Source organism: Dendrobates tinctorius, unplaced genomic scaffold (genome assembly GCF_039654945.1).
Source record: "Dendrobates tinctorius isolate UK_male_01 unplaced genomic scaffold, ASM3965494v1 ptg000040l, whole genome shotgun sequence".
NCBI lineage: Eukaryota > Metazoa > Chordata > Amphibia > Anura > Dendrobatidae > Dendrobates > Dendrobates tinctorius.
The window spans coordinates 20104810-20129299 of NW_027361708.1; the positions used below are offsets into that span (position 1 = coordinate 20104810).

General features: G+C 44.1%; 1 long non-coding RNA gene across 1 annotated transcript; it reads right to left on the reverse strand.

Moving 5' to 3' along the window:
- Positions 1–20758: 20758 nt before the first annotated feature.
- LOC141088749 (uncharacterized) lies at positions 20759–24170 on the reverse strand. Its single transcript, XR_012232044.1, has 4 exons — positions 23880–24170; positions 21411–21455; positions 21216–21266; positions 20759–21008 (listed from the first exon to the last, which is right to left on the reverse strand). It is a non-coding gene; the product is annotated as an uncharacterized lncRNA (long non-coding RNA).
- Positions 24171–24490: the final 320 nt, after the last annotated feature.

Sequence of the window (24490 nt, forward strand, 5' to 3'; positions counted from 1 at the left end):
CTCCACTGATTCCGTCTTGGCCCATCTCTCAATTTTCCTTGAGATAATTCTCACACCATTATTTAAGAATACTCGTTCATTTATTCTAGATACAGGACATTTTCTTCAGTTAATTCAACAGATTTCAGATATTTCCAATGATAGCCTACTTGTCACTATGGATGTCGATAGCTTATATAGCTAAATCCAACACAATCTTGGTCTTTCAGCTGTACAACAATTACTCAACACATCTGAACTGTGTAATAATGCCACAGAACTTTGTATGGAGTGCTTATCCACAGTTCTCCATAAGAATTACTTTCTATTTGGGGACCAGTTTTTCCTGCAGATACGCAGTGCGTCAATGGGCTCGAATGTAGCCTCGCGTATGCAAATTGCTACATGAACTCTTTTGAACAAGAGTTTGTATACACGAATGATCTTTTCCTTCAACATTCCAAATGCTGGCTATGCTATATTAATGACATTTTCTGTATATGGAATGACACCGCCGAGACTCTTTCCTGTTCCACCAACATCTATATTACATCTGCCTGGAATTACAATTCAGGCTTGAATATAATGCCCTTAAGATTCCCTTTTGTTGGTCCAAAAAGATGGTTGCATTAAGCTAACGACAGATCTCTACACCAAGCCCACTGATTGTAATAATCTTCTACATTATAAAAAAAAAAAATAGTTTGCCCCGCTCACAGTTCCAACGAACCTCTCAGATAGCCTCGGTTAAGATACTAGATCCTACTCGTTTGGATGAGATGACATCAAAATTCACTGATAGAGGTTATTCAACTACCATTTTGACACAGGAAAGAATCAGGACACTCAATACGTCATCAGTACCTCCACCTATCCATCACTTGGAATAAATCCCATTCGTCCATACACATCATCCTCTTATGCCCAAGATTTACGGTGTCATTAGGAGATATTGGCCACTCCTTAATACAACTGAAATACAGAGAAACACAGTACAATAAACATGAAAAAATAGTCTGCTGTAAAAAAAAATCTAACAATGAACAGCAAGTGCTGGTAAAAAGATGATAACAAAACAGGGTATTTAGTTGATAAGTTTTTTGCAAAAAATGTATACTAAGCCGCACTACCAAACGCCAAGGTATACCCATCAGAGCAGTCCTAACCAATGTATTTAAAACCTTACCATGTGAACAGTGCCTGTATGAGAAAGGTAATGTCTGATGTAGATGGCTTTATATGTGCATGGCCCACAAGAGAGGGGCAGAGACCTCCCAAAAACTTGCAAAAGCAAGAAACAAATTGAATACAAATGCATGGGCCATGCACACAGAGAACAAGGTCAGTAGGACAGTGTTCACACCACCAAGAGGCTTATTCACATATAGAAGCATTTAAGACCTGCTTTAATGTGCACTTGGAGACTACACAACTTAAAAGACTATCTAGTGAGAGCTGACATTGGGAACCCAAAGAACTGACTCAGAGCTTTATTGGCTCTAAGCGTAAGGGCACATTCCCCTGTTTAGAGTGCGCCGCTTGTTCCAATGTTATCAAGACAAGTCATATCACTCACCCCCAAACAGGTAAACAGTATCCGATAAACGATTACTTTACTTGCGATTAGTGTTGAGCGATACCACCCGATACTGAAAAATATCGGATCAGAATGGATCGGCCGATCTAAAAAAAGTATCGGGTACCGCCGATTCCGATCCCGGAAGTCCCATTCAAGTCAATGGAACTGAAATATCGGAATTAAAAAAACCCCTTTCTTTCCCTGTAGGCTAATTCTACATGAAGAAACACAACTAATAATAATGTAGAATGTATTGTGGGAGGTGTAGGAGACATTAAAGCTGTAGAGTTTTAGCCCAATCAAATGGAATAGCAGGAATTAAATTTTTTTGTTTAAAGACGTTTGGAGTTACAAAGATATTTACAATGTTAACCTCTGTTATATTTTGTCAGATATGTATGTTTCACTACTTCCATGCTATTCACCTTCTTTTTTACTTCTCCCCCACTATCTCCTTCATCATCCTCAGCAGCATCTTTTTCATCAACTTCTTCTTCACCTTATTCATCTTCTTCTTCTTCACCTTCTTCCGATTTAATTTTTATTTTACATTCTTCATATTCTTCTTATTCAACTATTGTTCTTCTTCATATTCAACTTCTTCAGCTACTTCCTATTCTTCTTCATCATATTTTTATTTGTGTCAGGCATTCCTGTAGTTGTTATCTATAAAAGTTTGAAGATTACACCTTCCGTTCAGCGACAACAGATTTACAACAGGATTTGTCCGCGTTCAGTTTGGCCTGCAGCAGCAGGCCTTTTCCAGGGGCACCACGAGGAGGAACGGACTCACCCCCTTACACTGCTTAGTCTTCTTCTGCTTATAAATTAGATAATATAATTTGCTCTGATTTTTAGTCTTATGCTTAATGTTCTTCTGCTTTTGGTTTTTATGCTTCTTGGTCTTCTGTCTCTTGTTGTTCTGCATCTTGGTGGTTGTATTCCTGTTCTTTGTCCTCTTGGTCATCTTCTTCAGGGTCATCTTTTAGGTATTCTTCTGTGTGGTCTTCTGGGTCGTCTTCAGGGTCATTGTCAGGGAGATCCTGAGTGAGAATCAAAAACCATTTCCACAAGCTTGAATTTGGAAAAGTAGCAGAAGGTACAAGAAGGCTGATGAACTGCCAAGAACCAGCTGACGGTACTGGAACTCGGAGGGGCAGCAGAATGAACAAGAGCCAATGGCACAACCATGGACCAGCTGACGTTGCTGGAACATGGTTACTAAGCAGGAGGTACCTGTGCTCCAAAGCACTACCAAGGACCAGCAGACGTTCGGGGAATCTCTTCCTCAGAGCTGCTCCCACCACCTTCCTGTTCCTCACGCCATGATGGGTCAAGGACCTCATCATCTACACTCCCCTCTTCAAACACCTGCTTCTCCTGGGTTGTCTCGTCAGCACCGTACGCAACAGAAAGTAGCACCTGTGTCTCGTCATCATCTGATGCGTACTGAGGTGTGCTGACCATAGGCACTGGCCCACCCGCCTCTTCAGATTCAGAGGGACAAAGAAGTTGCGCATCACTGCATACTCCCTCTTCTTCACATTCTGGAATGCTGCTTGGCTGGCCCCCTCTTTCCAAACCAACAGATTCCGAGAACAGAAGTAGAGACTGTGATGGCTCCTGTCCAGGGCTCTCTGACAGCCTGGGCACTTTGGCAGGTGGTGAAGAGACAGATGGTTGCTCTTCGGTGCTCTGGCCCTGAGAGGATGTGGAAATAATTGAAGTTGATGCGTTAGCTGCCTTCCATCCGACAACGGCTTCAACTTGTTCCTCCTGCAGCAGTGGGGTACGGTGAGGTTCTACAAAGCTGCGCATAAAGGACTGTTGCCTGCTAAAACTGGGGGATGCTGACTCACTGGTGCCAACAGCAGGCACAGAATCCTCACGTCCTCTCCCTGCAGAATCCCCACGTCCTCTGCCTGCTGAAACTCCACACCCACGGCCACGTGCCTTACTCCCTGCCTTCTTCATCTTGCTAGACTGAGAAAGATAGGCAGAAAAGTACAAAGGGGGGCCTTAGTGTGCTTATTCCTGAACAGCTGGTTACAGGTATAAGAAACACTAATTTTATGAAGTGTGAGTGTCGACTACACTTTAATAGGAGCTAATGTGGCCTACACAACTTTCAAATGCAGTGTTTGGAGCATTTTTATGGTTTTTTTATGGGGGAAAAAAAACTAAAAGGATGTGACCAAAGATTTGAAAGTGAGAGTATCACCAACTTTCTGGAGCTATTACAATGCAGGCAGGTAACCTACAATGCAAAAGATGAGGCTCCAAAAAAATTGGGTAATACTAATCTGGCTGCAGCTGAAGGGCACAAGCCAGAAAAAAGGCTCCTCTATCTACTCCTATATAGTGTTTGCAGCCAACCAATGTAGATGGATATGGATGGATGCACAGTAATAGGAGAAGAAAAAATGAGCTGCAATTAAAGAAAAATATGTGTGAGGCAGTGACGCACGCTGAGCAGCCTACAACCAGACATAGCTGCAGGACACACTACTCAGCATGAGCTGCACTCACACACAGTCAGAGACCTCTCAGACAGCCGTGAACAGTGCAGCTAAGTGGGCACTAGCACTGACAGGCTGCAGAAAGGCTCCGCTGTGTACTCCTAGAGTGTTTGCAACCACCGTATATGGATACGGATGGATGCACACTAATAGGAGAAAAAATGAGCTGCAATAAAAGAAAAATGTGTGAGGCAGTGACACGCTGAGCGGCCTACAACCAGACGTAGCTGCAGGACACACTACTCAGCGTGAGCTGCACTCACACACAGTCAGAGACCTCTCAGACTGCCGTGAACAGTGCAGCTAAGTGGGCATTAGCACTGAAAGGCTGCAGAAAGGCTCCGCTGTCTACTACTAGTGTTTGCAACCAACGTATATGGATACGGATGGAAGCACACTAGACAGAATTTAAGAAAAATAAGCAGCTCGAAAAGAAAAATATGTATGAGGCAGCAGTGATGCACGCTGGGCGTCCTACAACCAGATGTGGCTGAAGGACCCACTCCACAGCGTGAGCTGCACTCACACAACCCTTGCAGACAGCTGTGAACACTGCTGCTAGGGAAAAGCAAGCTACAGTGGTGGTTTATGTAGCCTGGGTTAAGCACTATATGTTTTGTGGAATCGCTATTTCTAACTGTCCATCACAGTCTTCAACAGCAGCCTGTCCCTAACTGAATTCACAGCAGAGTGACCAGAAATGACGGCGGCGGTGGCTTTTATAGTGCATCATGACATAATTTCAGCAGCCAATCACAGCCATGCCAATAGTTAACATGCCTACATGCCTAACAGGATGTGCCCACACTTCTGAGGATTCCCATTGGCTGAATCAAAGCGAGCGGGCTGATAGCATTATGGGAACTTCTGATTCCTGTGTCCGATATGAAAAAAGTATCGGAAGTCAGTATCGGAATTCCGATACAGCTAATATCGGCCGATACCCGATACTTGCGGTATCGGAAAGCTCAACACTACTTGCGATAGTAACTTTGTGGTCTATGCTATAAAATGTCCCTGTAACTTACTATACATAGTTGAAACAATCCAACATGTGTGAGACAGAAAAGTGAGCCATAAATCAACTATTAGGTGCAAGAAGACCTGGCAACCTCTACCCCAACATTTTTTCGTCCATGAACCACACGGTTTCACAATTGAGGTTACAAGTCCTAGAACAGGTTGCCAGACTCAGAAGGGGCAGTAGCGACATGAAATTACTTAAGGAAAGGGAATCATACTGCATTCATACTCTGCAAACTGCAGCGCCCTAAGACCTCAATAGGGAAAATGATTATCTGATTCATTGATGTAATCATTATATTTGTTAACTTTGCTTTTTTGCTATACATGTCTAAGAGAGTGACAATCATTTTGTCCTGATACAATTACATCTGTTTCCAATACAATTAAATCGGACCTCTACACTTAACCTTTGCTGATTTTTCATCTAATCACTACTTTTACCTTTCTCACACTCTACCAAGTGGTAAGTAAACACAATCCCTTCTCTCCCCCCCTTTATATTTTTATTTTTACCTTTTTATTATTTTTTTTATTTTTATTCGTATTTTTTTCTATTTTTAGTTATTCCTTTAGCCTTTTTCATTTTTTCGCCCATTATTTCTTAATTTTACGCTTTTCATCTTGACCCCCATTTTTATCCCTATTTATTTTTACATAATCCATTCTCTCTGTCTAGGGATTAATTTTCCCACATTCTATCTCTAAGCCTTATATATTCCTTATTAAGATTTCACAATTTTCTTTTTATTGGAAAAATTCATTATCTTACAAGATTATCCCTTTAACCCCCCCTTTTTTCATTTATGGTTTGCAATCCGCTCTCTCTTGCAGAAATTAACCATTGGTCTGTTCTTTTTTTATTTTCATTTTTAGTTTCATCTTTTTAATTTTTTCACTACATCATTCTTTTTACCACACTCCACATTGGTCGCACCTTCAATCTCCGTGCTTTATATGTCTTATACATTTGCTGTGTCTTTACATCGCTGTTCCCTTGTTCTCAGGTTCTTACATTTCCTCAGGAGCATATACTAGCCTGGTTTGGACTATGCATGCACATAGCATCATGTGCTCCAGACCTTGTTCTGGCTACACAGCAGCTGGTTCCGATGCTACGATACCGGAAGAGTGGTTCACCGCACATATAAAACCAAATCCACTGCCACCAATGCCCCTACATAACCGATCCACTACATTGCTGTGGGACCCCATTAAGCCACCAGGACCTTCATCTGAGGTTAGTTTTATTTCTCAACCCAGGCTCCATTTTATGCTATGGGCCCTCTATAATCCTCCCCCATTTACTCTTCACAGCTTACCCCCTGCCTTGAGAACATTGTGGCAGCATCCCAATCTACAGCAAAACTCAGGTCGGCTATTTTACCCACTGGTTATCAGATTTTTTATTTTATGTTTCTGCTTACATCACAACACAGGTTCTATTATTACAATAGGTGTTCCTTCTTTGCTTCTTTACTGTCCCTACCTTTGGAACATCAGTACTACATTCCAGCCTACAATTAAGTATAGGTCGGACATCTCTTATTTCGTTATTATATGCCATTCAATAGACACTCTCAAGGACTCATGATTGTTTCAACCTAGGGCTTTATGCCTTTTTTCATCCCCATGGGATTATCTCTCTATTTTAAACCTCTCCTGTGAGCTCTGTTCTCCCTTTTTTTCCTCCCTCCCCCCCCATATTTCTTCCCCTTACCTCTTTATCATTGTCTTTTCTTCATTCGAAGCTACACTTTTTCCAATGGAAGTGTTTTGACTCTTAGATTATTTTTGCTCTTTGCTTTGTGATTTATGCTTTTTATTTATTTTTGTATATTCATTGCAAGTTTGTTGATATATCTTTTTCGTTATTTTATAGATTACTTATGGGTTGATGTTAGTGCCTATGCTGTTATATGCATATCATTATCTGTAAAGAATCACCATTTTTACTTACTTTCTCATTTATTATTTTTTTAGCGATGTTTGAAAAAGACCTGGATGAGGTCAAAATGTTACTCGCTACTTAACATAATTTTCACTCATCAGACCTACATTATTTTATTTGTGATGAAACTTCAATGCACAAGAATTAAAATTGCTTACCTTGCATCTATCTGAGTGAGGCTGTTTGACTATTTCTACTATTTTTGGATTATTTCGGTTCAGCCAGCACCTCCCAAATCCTGTGAGCAGTGTGAACCATCTTTTTTCAGATACATTTTACTGACTGGGCACTGGGTGACTCTGGCGGCTGTGGGATAGGTGGAGAAGGTGCTGCTCCACAAGTCTTGGAATCCCCAAGACTTGAAAGAAAACCTCTATATTTCACACTTCCTCCAATATTTCTGCCTCCTCCATCTCCTCTGGGGCCTCCACCTGAGCCTTCAACCTCTGCCTAAATGAGACACGCGTTCCAACAGTGCAGAGCGAATTTCCACCTCCGTATTGCACAGTCAGGGCTCACCACTAGAGTTGAGCGACTTTTGGTTTTTTAGGGTCGCGTTTCGTTTCGTGAAACCCGACTTTTCCAAAAGTCGGGTCGAGCAAGATCGTCCGATTATAGGGAAAAGTCGGGGTCATCCCGAAACACGAAACCCAATGTAAGTCAATGGGGAATAAAAGTCGGCAGTGAGAGGAGGACAGGAAACACACCTACAGTGCCCATTTGAATGCCAAAAGCATCAATTCTTCTTACTTAAGCTTGTCAACCTTAATTAACTTCATAATACAAGTTACGCACTGAAAAATGGGGGTTATTTGGCTAAAGTTGTGGGGGGGGAGGGCTGGCTGCAGGTTTTCATGTGCCCTGGGCAAAAGAGCGCCCCTTTAACACATACCACAACTCATCATGCTCCGATACGGCAGAGAAATAGCGGTATAGTACAATGAAAAATACCTCACTTTTTACATCTCATGACGAGGCCCATCTATTTCTCCATACAGAATCATTGGTCCCATATAATGTTTGAAACAGTATATGATGAGCTCCACATAATGCTACAGTATATGTTGGTCCCCATGGATGAAGCTCCACTGTCTTATGGGCCCAAATAATGCTCCAAACATAATGGGCCCCATTTCTAATGCTCTAGTGTATAATGGGCCATGTAAATGCTGCTCCAGTGTCTGATGTCCACCTTTGGAATGTTCCAGTGTATGGTGGGCCCCATCTATCATTCTCCAGAGTATAGTGCTCCCCAAAAATTGCTGTCCCAACATTGAAAACAATCAAATAAGTCTCCTTGCTAGGGAATCCCTGTACTAGTCTAGACTCCTCGTCGTCCCCTTCTTCCATCTCACTGCACAGTATTTCAACTTTGCAAGTGCTGTGATCCTGGGCAAGCAGGGGGGGCCCACTCATTGGCGACGGCACTGGCACAGGGCCCCTGATAGTACGGTGGTGTGTCTGATGGCGGGTGGGCCGAACCTGCACTTTCATCTGCAGCTTCCTCTTTGTCACCGTGTAAGATGGAACTGTATATGGGAAGGGTAACCTGAGTTTCATCAGGGTCAGATACAGGCCGGGTAGCGTGCGAGGGGAATGTAGTGGTCTGGGTCAATGTACCAGCAGATTCATCGAGCAGTGGCTGGGCATCAGTGCACTTGTGTCGCCCCCAGGAGTACGGTCGCCACAGTGGCATTACCTTCTTCCTAGGGAGTGTGATGTCATGCTTGGGAGCAACGAAGGATCTCTCTAGCAGGTTAACTGATTGGGCGGCATTATTCCCACGAGTCATGACCCTCCAAACAGCGTTCATGAAGGCAAAGTGTTTGTTTTACGTGGGCAGTATGGTTGCAAAGCTGAACCTTAAAGGAATGTCCAGAAGGGCACCACCAGGAGTGGAGCCTACGGTTAAATTCGACTCCACCTGGGAAACCTCAACCATGCCAGCTACAGAACAGATGCACACATTGCAAGCTTAATTCCGTTAACGAACGAGACTCCGTCATGCCCCGAGGTCCGAGTCCGGCTTACTAGAGGGACACGTGAGGCTCTGGCACATGAGATTGGCCAATAACTGGTGTGTCATGCCCTTACATGTCCGTGGCTGTATGTGCGCTACACTGAAAAGGCCAGCGTTTGTCGCTTACAGGTGCAGATAACCCGCTGAACAACGTTAGTGATGGGGATCACTGATTACAATTATTACCCGCGAACAATGATTTCCCAGTAAGTGCAGGTCAACCGCAGTTCCGGAATTAGGCCTAACCGTCATTCCTGAAAAAATGAAAAACTTACGTGTGCAAACCACAGGTGCTGTAGCTTGCTTAACAGCTCGCCAGCCGTTCTCACGCCCAGTATTGATTACCGTATCCCCGGATAACATGTATGGATAGCGTACACATTCAAAATATATGTCTCAGGAGGCAGGCTCAGACGGTGTTAGGCCCAGTATGGATTGCACGTGATTGCACAAAGGTTAGAAAGGGTACCGTATCCCCGGATAACATGTATGGATAGCGTACACATTCAAAATATATGTCTCAGGAGGCAGGCTCAGACGGTGTTAGGCCCAGTATGGATTGCACGTGATTGCACAAAGGTTAGAAAGGGTACCGTATCCCCGGATAACATGTATGGATAGCGTACACATTCAAAATATATGTCTCAGGAGGCAGGTCCAGACGGTGTTAGGCCCAGTATGGATTGCACGTGATTGCACAAAGGTTAGAAAGGGTACCGTATCCCCAGATAACATGTATGGATAGCGTACACATTCAAAATATATGTCTCAGGAGGCAGGCTCAGACGGTGTTAGGCCCAGTATGGATTGCACGTGATTGCACAAAGGTTAGAAAGGGTAGCGTATCCCCGGATAACATGTATGGATAGCGTACACATTCAAAATATATGTCTATACATCAGGAGGCAGGCTCAGACGGTGTTAGGCCCAGTATGGATTGCACGTGATTGCACAAAGGTTAGAAAGGGTACCGTATCCCCGGATAACATGAATGGATAGCGTACACATTCAAAATATATGTCTCAGGAGGCAGGCTCAGACGGTGTTAGGCCCAGTATGGATTGCACGTGATTGCACAAAGGTTAGAAAGGGTACCGTATCCCCGGATAACATGTATGGATAGCGTACACATTCAAAATATATGTCTCAGGAGGCAGGCTCAGACGGTGTTAGGCCCAGTATGGATTGCACGTGATTGCTCAAAGGTTAGAAAGGGTACCGTATCCCCAGATAACATGTATGGATAGCGTACACATTCAAAATATATGTCTCAGGAGGCAGGCTCAGACGGTGTTAGGCCCAGTATGGATTGCACGTGATTGCTCAAAGGTTAGAAAGGGTACCGTATCCCCAGATAACATGTATGGATAGCGTACACATTCAAAATATATGTCTCAGGAGGCAGGCTCAGACGGTGTTAGGCCCAGTATGGATTGCACGTGATTGCACAAAGGTTAGAAAGGGTACCGTATCCCCAGATAACATGTATGGATAGCGTACACATTCAAAATATATGTCTATACATCAGGAGGCAGGCTCAGACGGTGTCAGGCACAGTATGGATTTGACGGCCCAGATTACACAGCGGAGGAGCAGGGAGAGGTAAAGATTGCAAATGCTGGGGCCCTGCCCAAGCAAGGAGGGCCCACTCGTGGGCGTCGGTACTGGCACTGGGCCCCTCATAGTACAGCGGTGTGTCTGACGGCGGGTGTGCACCACCACCGTCAGAGACACTTGATTGCACTATGAGGGACCCTGTGCCAGTGCCCGCGCCCAAGAGTCGGCCTACCCACCTGTCCAGGGCAACGGCACTCGCACGGTGTCGTGCGCTAGGTGGTGACCCCGGCCATGGGGGGGGAGGCAGCACAGTTAGGGAGTTTTAGAAAGTGGCATATGTTGATGTTGGACATTCAGCTGATGCAAAAGGTGAAATAGGTGAAGTCCCAGGAAGAGGTGGACCAAAGCAAGCCATTTTTCTGTCACCCTATGTGTCATCAGGGGAAGGTGGGACAAAATCCTTGGAAACCCATGCATGGTTCATTTTAATGAAGGTTAGATCATCCACATTTTGGGTTGACAGACGGGTCCTTTTTTCTGTCAGGATTGATCCAGCTGCACTGAAGACTCTTTCCGATAGCACACTTGCAGCTGGGCAAGCGAGCTCCTGTAAGGCATATTGGGCCAATTCAGGCCAGGTGTCCAGTTTAGCGGCCCAATAGTCAAAGGGGAATGACCTGTGTGGGAGAACATCGATATGGGAGGAAAAGTAGTTTGTAACCATAGTTGACAACTGCTGTCTCCTGTCACTTTCCATCGATGCAGTATTACCAGTTGTGTGAGCGGTATTTGAAAAATCAGTCCACAACATTGTCATGAAACCCCTGTCTCCAACGCCACTTCTGCTGTGTGCACCATGAACACCTCTGCCAAGCTGCCCCCGGCCCGTACGGCTCGTGTGAGAACCATCACCGCTGCTGTGTGCTGGGAATGCCTCAAGCAACAGATTTACCAGAGTTGCTTGTTTATTAGCCAATATTAGGTCAAGGTTCTCCTGTGGCATGATGTTTTGTAATTTGCCTTTATAGCGTGGATCCAGGATGCTGGCCAACCAGTAGTCGTCATCGTTCATCATTTTGGCAATGTGGGGGTCCCTTTTTAGGATCTGCAAGGCATAATCTGACATGTGGGCCAATGTTCCCGGTGTCAATGATGCACTGCGAGTGCTGGTTGGAGGAGAACTTTCTGGCAAATCCACATCCCTCCAGTCACGCACAAACCCTGTACCAGACCTTGCCACGCCAACATTTTCACTTGCCCCACGAGATGCATCCTCCTCCCCTAAGTAATCATCCCCATCATCATCCTCCTCCTCCTCTTCTTCCTCCACCTCGTCCAGGAGAGGTCCCTGAGCAGACAATGGCTGAATGTCATCAAGGATTCCCTCCTCCTCTTCCTCCTCATCAACATTGGCTGCAGACGCCTGCTCCTTAAGGTGCGTCAAAGTTTGCATGAGCAGACGCATAAGTGGGATGCTCATGCTTAGGATGGCGTCGTCTGCGCTTACCAGCCGTGTGCATTCCTCAAAACGCTGAAGGACTTTACAGAGGTCTTTCAGCTTCGACCACTGCACACCTGTCAACTCCATGTCTGCTCTCAAAGTGCCTGGCCGTGTATCCTCCCACAAATGCATTATGGCCTGCCTCTGCTCGCACAGCCGCTCCACCATGTGCAGGGTGGAGTTCCACCTTGTTGCAATGTCGATAATGAGGCGGTGGTTGGGAAGGTGGAGCAATCGCTGCAGCTTCTGCATACGAACGGAGTGTACAGGCGACCGGCGGATGTGCGTGCACAGTCTTCGCACCTTCTGGAGCAGGGCTGTTAACTCCGGATAATTTTTGAGGAAGCACTGCACCACCAGGTTCAAGGTGTGAGCCAAGCAAGGTATGTGGCTGAGTTTTGAAAGGGCTATGGCTGCCACAAAATTACGGCCGTTATCACTAACTACCTTGCCTGCCTCAAGATGTACACTGCCCAGCCATGACTCAGTTTGTCACTTCAAGTACTCGGCCAGCACCTCGGCGGTGTGTCTGTTGCCCAAACACATCATCTGCAACACAGCCTGCTGACGCTTTCCACTAGCTGCTCGATAGGGGGACACATCGTTTGCAACAGTGGCAGCTGCAGATGGAGTGCTCGTACGACTGCGCTTTGTGGACGAGCTTTCGCTTCTGGAGGAGGAGGAGGAGGGTCGAACGCCTACAGCCAACTGTTTCCTATACCGTGGGCTAGGCAGCACTGTCCCACCACCGCTGTCCCCTGTGGACCCTGCATCCACCACATTAACCCAGTGCGCTGTGATGGACACGTAACGGCCCTGGCCATGCCGACTGGACCATGCATCAGTTGTGAGGTGCACCTTTCCGCTCACTGACTGCTTGAGTGCATGGACAATGCGGTCTTTCACATGATGGTGGAGGGCTGGGATGGCTTTGCGAGAGAAGAAGTGTGACTGGGTAGGTCATAGCATGGTACTGCATAGGCCATGAGTTCGCGGAAAGCTGTGCTTTCCACCAACCGAAAGGGCATCATCTCAAACGAGATTAGTTTGGCAATGTGGGCGTTCAAACCCAGTGTACGTGGATGAGAGACTGAGTACTTTCTTGACCTACTCATAGTGTCTGGGAGGTTGAGCTGGACTTGAGAGCTGCATATGGTGGAAGTAGCGGTGGACAGGGCGGACTGAGAGAGGGTTGATGATGGTGATGGAGTTGGTGTTCTTTCTGATGGCCTAGAATCAGTCTTTCGCTGATATAACAGTGGGATTCCCTGACTGCTGTGGCCTTGCAACGACACCTCAACATTTGCTGCTGTGCTAACCGGTGGGCTTACAGTGGGGGAAACAATGTAGCGTTGCTGACTACCTTCGTTGTGATCAGTTGCACATGTGGCACTTGAGGTTTGGTGTTGTGTCCACGCTTGCAAGTGCATGCTGGTTAAATGTCTAAGCATGCAACTGGTATTCAAATTTTTCAGATTTTTCCCTCGGCTAAAGGTCTTTGCGCACTTCTTACAGATAACCTTGGCCTGATCATGAGGATTTTGTTTAAAAAAGTGCCACACTGCACTCTTCCTACTTTGGCAGACATTTTGCGGCCTAGCACGGTGTGATCTTTTGACCCTCTGGACAAGCTGTCCAGCAACTCTTTTGATGTTTGGAACCTGTCTTTGGAGTGCTACGGGCCTGCCAGATAACAGCTGTTGCGATGTCGATGTCTGCTGTGGATGCTCCTCATCTGAGCTATTGGAAGCAGCACGCTCTTCCCCCAATGGATGCCAATCTGGGTCAACAACTGGGTCATCCATCACCTCCTCTTCAATGTCATGTGCACCTTCCTCTGTGTCACCGTGTATGGTGGTGTAGTGTGCGGGAAGGGGCACCTGAGTCTCATCAGGGTCAGAATCTGGCTCTGTACACTGCGAGGACAATGTAGTGCTCTGAGTGAATGTACCAGCAGAATCATCCATCAGCGGCTGTGCATCAGTGCACTCCATGTCAGATTCATCTTGGCCTGGGTAATTCACCATTTCACTTGATAATCCAGGCATGGTATGTGAAAACAGCTCCATGGAGTAATCAGTAGTATGGCCTGCGTCATCCTTCAATCATGGTTGGGGTGAAGGACACAAGGAAAGGTGTGGTTCATGAACATGAGCCTCCAATGACGACTCAGCGCTTTTACTTTTTACAACTGAAGAAGAGGAGGCGATAGAGCTGGAGGCTGAGTCAGCAATGTAAGACAAAACTTTTTCCTGATGCTCTGGCTTTAAAAGCGGTTTGCCAACTCCTAGAAAACTAAGCGTTCGAGGCCTTATGTAGCCAGACGATGACGCAGGCTCAACACCTCCTGCATTGGGTCCTATTTTGCTCTTGCCACTACCATCAGATCCACCACCAACACCATCATTACCAGCTTTCAACCCCCGCCCAATTCCACGGCCTCTTCCACCAGCCTTCCTCATTTTTGGTAGAAATGTAGACAAAATCCAACAAACTATATAGTAATGTAAAACAAGGTACAAGGTGTCTATAGGACAGGGGAGTTTTTGAATTTCTGCAGACACTTGTGGACACTGGACACTTTTGGATTGTGTGAGGCCCACTGATATCTGAGCACTATGTGACAGGCTCGATGGCACAGCTGTGACCAAAGTGACTAGAGGATAAGGGAGATTTTGAATCTCTGCACACACTTTTGGACACTGGACACTTTTGGATTGTGTGAGGCCCACTGATATCTGAGCGCTATGTCACAGGCTCGATGGCACAGCTGTGACCAAAGTGACTAGAGGATAAGGGAGATTTTGAATCTCTGCACACACTTTTGGACACTGGACACTTTTGGATTGTGTGAGGCCCACTGATATCTGAGCGCTATGTCACAGGCTCGATGGCACAGCTGTGACCAAAGTGACTAGAGGATAAGGGAGATTTTGAATCTCTGCACACACTTTTGGACACTGGACACTTTTGGATTGTGTGAGGCCCAATGAATATCTGAGCGCTATGTGACAGGCTCGATGGCACAGCTGTGACCAAAGTGACTAGAGGATAAGGGAGATTTTGAATCTCTGCACACACTTTTGGACACTGGACACTTTTGGATTGGGTGAGGCCCAATGAATATCTGAGCGCTATGTGACAGGCTCGATGGCACAGCTGTGACCAAAGTGACTAGAGGATAAGGGAGATTTTGAATCTCTGCACACACTTTTGGACACTGGACACTTTGGGATTGTGTGAGGCCCAATGAATATCTGAGCGCTATGTGACAGGCTCGATGGCACAGCTGTGACCAAAGTGACTAGAGGATAAGGGAGATTTTGAATCTCTGCACACACTTTTGGACACTGGACACTTTGGGATTGTGTGAGGCCCAATGAATATCTGAGCGCTATGTGACAGGCTCGATGGCACAGCTGTGACCAAAGTGACTAGAGGATAAGGGAGATTTTGAATCTCTGCACACACTTTTGGACACTGGACACTTTTGGATTGTGTGAGGCCCAATGAATATCTGAGCGCTATGTGACAGGCTCGGTGGCACAGCTGTGACCAAAGTGACTAGAGGATAAGGGAGATTTTGAATCTCTGCACACACTTTTGGACACTGGACACTTTTGGATTGTGTGAGGCCCACTGATATCTGAGCGCTATGTCACAGGCTCGATGGCACAGCTGTGACCAAAGTGACTAGAGGATAAGGGAGATTTTGAATCTCTGCACACACTTTTGGACACTGGACACTTTTGGATTGTGTGAGGCCCACTGATATCTGAGCGCTATGTCACAGGCTCGATGGCACAGCTGTGACCAAAGTGACTAGAGGATAAGGGAGATTTTGAATCTCTGCACACACTTTTGGACACTGGACACTTTTGGATTGTGTGAGGCCCAATGAATATCTGAGCGCTATGTGACAGGCTCGATGGCACAGCTGTGACCAAAGTGACTAGAGGATAAGGGAGATTTTGAATCTCTGCACACACTTTTGGACACTGGACACTTTTGGATTGGGTGAGGCCCAATGAATATCTGAGCGCTATGTGACAGGCTCGATGGCACAGCTGTGACCAAAGTGACTAGAGGATAAGGGAGATTTTGAATCTCTGCACACACTTTTGGACACTGGACACTTTGGGATTGTGTGAGGCCCAATGAATATCTGAGCGCTATGTGACAGGCTCGATGGCACAGCTGTGACCAAAGTGACTAGAGGATAAGGGAGATTTTGAATCTCTGCACACACTTTTGGACACTGGACACTTTGGGATTGTGTGAGGCCCAATGAATATCTGAGCGCTATGTGACAGGCTCGATGGCACAGCTGTGACCAAAGTGACTAGAGGATAAGGGAGATTTTGAATCTCTGCACACACTTTTGGACACTGGACACTTTTGGATTGTGTGAGGCCCAATGAATATCTGAGCGCTATGTGACAGGCTCGGTGGCACAGCTGTGACCAAAGTGACTAGAGGATAAGGGAGATTTTGAATCTCTGCACACACTTTTGGACACTGGACACTTTTGGATTGTGTGAGGCCCACTGATATCTGAGCGCTATGTGACACGCTCGATGGCACAGCTGTGACCAAAGTGACTAGAGGATAAGGGAGATTTTGAATCTCTGCACACACTTTTGGACACTGGACACTTTTGGATTGTGTGAGGCCCAATGAATATCTGAGCGCTATGTGACAGGCTCGATGTGACAGGCTGTGACCAAAGTGACTAGAGGATAAGGGAGATTTTGAATCTCTGCACACACTTTTGGACACTGGACACTTTTGGATTGTGTGAGGCCCAATGAATATCTGAGCGCTATGTGACAGGCTCGATGGCACAGCTGTGACCAAAGTGACTAGAGGATAAGGGAGATTTTGACTCTCTGCACACACTTTTGGACACTGGACACTTTAGGATTGTGTGAGGCCCACTGATATCTGAGCGCTATGTCACAGGCTCGATGGCACAGCTGTGACCAAAGTTACTAGATGATAAGGGAGATTTTGAATCTCTGCACACACTTTTAGACACTGGACACTTTTGGATTGTGTGAGGCCCAATGAATATTTGAGCGCTATGTGACAGGCTCGATGGCACAGCTGTGACCAAAGTGACTAGAGGATAAGGGAGATTTTGAATCTCTGCACACACTTTTGGACACTGGACACTTTTGGATTGTGTGAGGCCCAATGAATATCTGAGCGCTATGTGACAGGCTCGATGGCACAGCTGTGACCAAAGTGACTAGAGGATAAGGGAGATTTTGAATCTCTGCTCACAATTTTGGACACTGGACACTTTTGGATTGTGTGAGGCCCAATGAATATCTGAGCGCTATGTGACAGGCTCGATGGCACAGCTGTGACCAAAGTGACTAGAGGATAAGGGAGATTTTGAATCTCTGCACACACTTTTGGACACTGGACACTTTGGGATTGTGTGAGGCCCACTGATATCTGAGCGCTATGTGACAGGCTCGATGGCACAGCTGTGACCAAAGTGACTAGAGGATAAGAGAGATTTTGAATCTCTGCACACACTTTTGGACACTGGACACTTTTGGATTGTGTGAGCCCAATGAATATCTGAGCGCTATGTGACAGGCTCGATGGCACAGCTGTGACCAAAGTGACTAGAGGATAAGGGAGATTTTGAATCTCTGCACACACTTTTGGACACTGGACACTTTTGTATTGTGTGAGGCCCACTGATATCTGAGCGCTATGTCACAGGCTTGATGGCACTGCTGTGACAAAAGTGACGAGAGGATAAGGGAGATTTTGAATCTCTGCACACACTTTTGGACACTGGACACTTTTGGATTGTGTGAGGCCCAATGAATATCTGAGCGCTATGTGACAGGCTCGATGTGACAGGCTGTGACCAAAGTGACTAGAGGATAAGGGAGATTTTGAATCTCTGCACACACTTTTGGACACTGGACACTTTTGGATTGTGTGAGGCCCAATGAATATCTGAGCGCTATGTGACAGGCTCGATGGCACAGCTGTGACCAAAGTGACTAGAGGATAAGGGAGATTTTGAATCTCTGCACACACTTTTGGACACTGGACACTTTAGGATTGTGTGAGGCCCACTGATATCTGAGCGCTATGTCACAGGCTCGATGGCACAGCTGTGACCAAAGTGACTAGAGGATAAGGGAGATTTTGAATCTCTGCACACACTTTTAGACACTGGACACTTTTGGATTGTGTGAGGCCCAATGAATATTTGAGCGCTATGTGACAGGCTCGATGGCACAGCTGTGACCAAAGTGACTAGAGGATAAGGGAGATTTTGAATCTCTGCACACACTTTTGGACACTGGACACTTTTGGATTGTGTGAGGCCCAATGAATATCTGAGCGCTATGTGACAGGCTCGATGGCACAGCTGTGACCAAAGTGACTAGAGGATAAGGGAGATTTTGAATCTCTGCACACACTTTTGGACACTGGACACTTTTGGATTGTGTGAGGCCCAATGAATATCTGAGCTCTATGTGACAGGCTCGATGGCACAGCTGTGACCAAAGTGACTAGAGGATAAGGGAGATTTTGAATCTCTGCACACACTTTTGGACACTGGACACTTTTGGATTGTGTGAGGCCCAATGAATATCTGAGCGTTATGTGACAGGCTTGATGGCACAGCTGTGACCAAAGTGACTAGAGGATAAGGGAGATTTTGAATCTCTGCACACACTTTTGGACACTGGACACTTGTGGATTGTGTGAGGCCCACTGATATCTGAGCGCTATGTCACAGGCTCGATGGCACAGCTGTGACAAAAGTGACTAGAGGATAAGGGAGATTGGATTGCTTTTAAAAAAGCAGTTTGCGGAGCAGTGGGTAAACAGCAATGCCAGCCTGTCAGGAAGCCTTAAAAGGCAGCCCAACAACCAACACCACTGATACACCACAATATAGCCTCCCCTTGCACTGCACACACAGTGACTGGTGTGTTGTGCAGGCCAAATTGCTAGCAGCAGAAGCAGTTTTTTTTTCTTCTCAGCAGGACAAAAAAAAAATTGGGATTGCTTTTAAAAAAGCAGTTTGCGGAGCATTGGGTAAACAGCAATGCAGGAATGTCAGGAAGCCTTAGAAGGCAGCCCAACAACCAACACCACTGATACACCACTATATAGCCTCCCCTTGCACTGCACACACAGTGACTGGTGTGTTGTGCAGGCCAAATCGCTAGCAGCAGAAGCAGTTTTTTTGTCTTCTTCCCTGCCTAATTCTCTCCCTACAGAATCAGCAGCAACCTCTCCCTATACTGAGATCGGCAGAAGTAAGATGGCGGTCGGCGTGCACGCCCTTTTATACCCCCTGTGACGCCCACCAAAGCAAGCCAATCACTTGCATGCCCTTCTGAAAGATGGTGGTGACCCCTGCCTATGTCATCACGTTGCCCACAGTGTCCGTGGATCCTGATTGGCTGAAAAAGAGTGCAAAACAAACTTTTGAAACGCGACTTTGGCGCGTAAGTCGCCGACCTCGTGGCCGACCTCATCCTAGGGTCGGGTTTCGTTTCATGAAACCCGACTTTGACAAAAGTCTGCGACTTTTTAAATTTTTCGACCCGTTTCGCTCAACTCTACTCACCACAATTAGGCAGTGTTAAAATTTATATGCCTTAGAGATCGTAGTCATGCAGCTGAAGAGTTGTGGAGAGCTTTCCAGCCTGAGTTTGTGCAATGGTTGTCTCTGCTGAACCTGGATCCAGGGAAGATTGTGCCCAATAACGGTGCAAATCTGGTGGCGGCATTATGCCGGGGCAAGCTCACCTACTTCGCTTGCACGGCTCACGTCCTCAACCTGATGGCACAGCAATTTCTCTGCCACTATCTTGGCCTGGTTGTACTGCTGCAGAAAGCACTGAAGATGTGTGCTCACTTCCACCAGTCCCATCCCTCAGGTCATCAACTAGCATTGATACAGAGGTCTTTATCCATGCCAGTAACCAGGTTGATATACGATGGACCAACACAGCGGAATTCCAGTCTGCGCAAACACATGTTGCAGTGACTGTGGCAGCAGAAACGAGCCCTGACACAGCATGTCATGTCGTATAGCCTTGGCCAACGAAGTATGGACGTGGTGCATATCACTTTTACGGAGTGGGCACAATTTAAGGACATCTACACACTTCTGCACAGTTTTGAAATGACTACGAAGATGGTTATCGCTGATGATGCCATCATCAGCATAACTATTCCAGTTATCTACATCTGCTCCAGATGTTAATACAAATTTGTGGAAATGTGAACTGTCATGGTTCATGGTTAGTCTCCATCTGCTGGTTTGGCTGTACTGGAATATATGTCAGTCCCTATTATACTATTTCTAATCTCGTGAAATTGATGCCACCGCGCTGGTGTCAGGTCACCTCACAAAAGTGTTGTGTATGCGTTTGTTTTTGCCTCCTTTTGACTCCAATGGCATTCGACTATGTTCATCAAATATTCGACAAATAAATCGGTGAATTTTGCAAATTCTGCTATCATAATCCGAACCAAACATTGAAATATTCGCTCATCTCTAATTTTAATGCTTGCTTACCTCAGATGAAAAATCAGTCTTACAGCTTTACTTATTCAGTTGTTTAAATTTAATGATATTAGGAGGTCAGTTCAACAAAAAATCAATAAATAATAATCTGTAAGCCATGATTATTTATTTTTATAGATTTTACTATTGCATAATTGTCATAACATATCTATGCAGATTAATTTAGCATTTCCTTGTAAACAGCATATCAGAATTGGCTCTTCATATTACATTTGCCATAATGAATTTCCATCTTTGCTTCTTCACACATGCTTGTCTTGGTGTTTCTGGCAATGTGGAACAGGTTTACATTCCACTACGGAAGTAAGAATAGAAAAAACGTTATCAGTGATGATAAGAAACTTAAACTAACCATGGATATTCTTTCTTTTATTCTTACAATGCTACTCTAAAATATTAATTAAGACTAAAAATAAAATATAATTTGGCCAAAAATATTCTCTATGACTGAGGAGGTAAATTATTTTAAATGTAAGAAAAAATAGAATTGGTAAATGCTTACAATGAGAAGGGGGGCATTTCTGTTCAGGACACACAGGCTGTGGTTTACACACTGAAAAATGGACATACAAAAGTTCACATAGTTTGTACAAATTCAAAAGATAAATAAAGGCAATTAGACTCATTTTGGAAATGTTTTCTGTTAACAGGATTAAAACAAATGCATTCTCAAAAATTATTCAGCTTTCACTTTTACCTTGGGGAGGAGGGCATTTTGGCTCATGGCACACCGGCTTGCATGCTGAAACAAAATAAATTCAGTTTAATCTGATTGAAAGCAAATGAAGAAAATCAGGTAAATGTGTTGTATAAATTCTAGTCATCCTCATCACAAAGCACAGAGAATAATATTTTTGGCTACTGTAAAGTCTGGAAAACCAGTTATTACTAGACCCTCAATCAAAGTTGTCGTAAAGGGAACCTGTCATCTGATTCATGCTGCTCAAACTACGGGTAGCATAAATCAAATCATGGCTGCATGTTTGCACCCAATATGTTTTTTCTGAGAAACACTTCGGTGTTTCAGAAAATGTATACTTTGTGGCTCTTCTAAGAATTCCTAGAGGAGATTCCTAGGTGACTGATAGGCCATCATTTAAAACTAGGGATAGACTTGTCAATCACCTCTATCAGTGCTGGAGAGAGCCCACCAGGGCTGAGCCAGACTGGTCTATAATCCCTGTATACAGTAGATCTTTAAAGTATATTTTCTCTTAAACAGTATAGAGAAAAATATATCTGGCTTCAATTGTGCAGCCAGGCTCAGATTCGTACTCCGATCAGATAACAGGCTTCCTGTAACCCCTACAACCCCAGGCGATTTTTCATTTTTCATTTTCATTTTTTCCTCTTCTTCTTTCAAGAGCCATAACTTTTTTTTATTTTTCTCTCGATATAGCCATATGTGGTCAAATTGCAAAAAATGTGCAACGCCATAATGGTTTTTTTCACCATGTTCAATATATGGTAAAGCTGATATGATTCCCTAAGTCAGTACAAGTACATAGATAGCGAACATGTATAGTTTTTTGTAAAAAAACAAAAAAAACTAAATAAATTTACTTTTGTTGCCATTTTCTAAGACCCGTAATGTTCTAATTTTTCTGGGGTTTTGTGAGGGCTTATTTTTGGTGCACTGAGCTGACGTTGTTGCTGATACCATTTTGGGGTAAATGTGATGTTTTGATCACCTTTTATTGCTTTTTATTACAATGTTATGGCTACCAAAATACATAATACTGGCAATTTTATTTTTTTTCCTGTTATCGATTTGCCGATCTGATTAATTTATTTACTACTCTGATAGATCAAGCATTTCGGAATGCAGCAATACCAAATATATATAGTAATTAATTTCTTTGTAATGGGACAAAAGAAGGGGGATTTGAACATTTGTTTTTTTGTTTGTTTTTTTTAAATATTTTTTTTAAATTTTTGTTTTACTTTCTAGTATATTTAATAGTCCCTTTAGGAGCCTTAAGATCTTTTCATCCAATCGCCTGTGCTGTACATGATAATGTTTAAGCATTGTTAAAATTAAAGGAGTTAAAGAAATATTAGAGCTTTCACGATTTGGTAGCGATTCAAAATATTTGTAAAATAAATAAGCATTAATTGCAAATTATATTCCTCTACAGACACTCTGGTTTTCATTGGGTTCGAGAGTAATGACATCCTATTTTTCATTTATCTGCTGGCTATAGCCAATGACTAGCTATAGCACTCACAAATGAATGTATGACTGACAGCTGAGGCAGCCTATAACAAAATGGAGAGTTGTAATTAGGAGAAGCACCATTTCACTATAGATCCCTCTTTTATTGTGATTAGGGAGTTGTTAAATACCCTAAATTTTGATTCTGCTTAAGTGTCAGATTAGCTCCAAATAATCCAATCAAATTCACGCTTTGCACAGTTTTGCATTTTTCAAGCTTTGTTTGAAAATCTATAGTAAGATATAAACAGCTGCAGTCATTCTGACAGTTGATCTTAAATTATTAGTGATTATTATGAATAACTGATACCTAAGTTTTCCCCTCTGAAAAAAAAGTATTCAAAATTAACTACTCACATACGAACACTTAAAGCACCACTCCAGCATTTTTATTTCACTTCTGGAGCAGTGCTTAAAATTCAAGTTCCCTGCTTTCTGCTTGATACTCACCTTCCAGCATTTTCATCTTTTTCATCTTTTTTTGCTAGAGCTCTGGTCAGTCTCCTGAAGTTTGTGACGTGCTGGCTGCTACAGTGTTTCATGGGGAAAGTCGGAGGTAACTAATAAATGTATGTCTACGAGAGTCTTGTTGTGGCCTCACTCTGGCTCTCATAGACTTGCATTGAGAACTTGTGACGTAGCTTCTAACTACTGGCCAGTCTGAAGCTGTGCTCACAAGATGGCACCACGGGAATGGAATAAGGCCGAAAAACAGTGAAGACACAGAGGGAGAGTATAAGACTGGGGGTAGCGGACTTGTATTTAAAAGACCACTCCAGCAGTGAAAGAAAAAAGATGGGATGATGCTTTTGGATTTAAACTTCACATATACAGTAAATATGTTATATAACACTACAGTGCTACAATTATGATATTCTACTATCAGCAGATTTAATTTGTTATTTAAAAAAATGTCTAAAATTAGAAAATGAGAAAAGATAATGTACTTACGATCATGGCAGTGCTGTTTAGGTGGTGGACAAGGCTCTGGGCATTTCTTCTGTTGTCCCTTCACACCAGACATGGTTCTCCTGAAGAGCTTGTATACTAGAAGTAAGAGATAACTGAACGCAAAGGATTTTCTAGCTTTTACTATTTTGTCTCATCCAACTCTGTAGTTTTTATATGTTTGAGAGTGACATGCTCAGAGACCCTGCGTATTGTGAAATGGTATATTTGCATTTCCTGAAAAGCAGGGTGGTGTCTCTGATATTTCTATCTGTCATTCCTGCAGTGTTGAAAATGTAATATAATTATGAGCAAATGTCCCAGGCATCTTCGTAAAAAGACACAATAGCATTTAATTACAAAAGCAACTACCAATAAATGACAAACATGTTATCTTACAAAATATTTCCCATCCCATTCTTCCTGTTACTGACATCTGATTTAGTTAGGAGTGTATCACTGTTACTAAAAATAAATATGGAAAAATCATCAGTAAGAGTAGAAATAATGTATTATAAAAAAATAAGCAGATGGTTTACAACATTTGGCTGCTGGCATTCTAAAATCATATATCCTCTCTATATATCCCATAATATTGTTTTACACTGTATCTT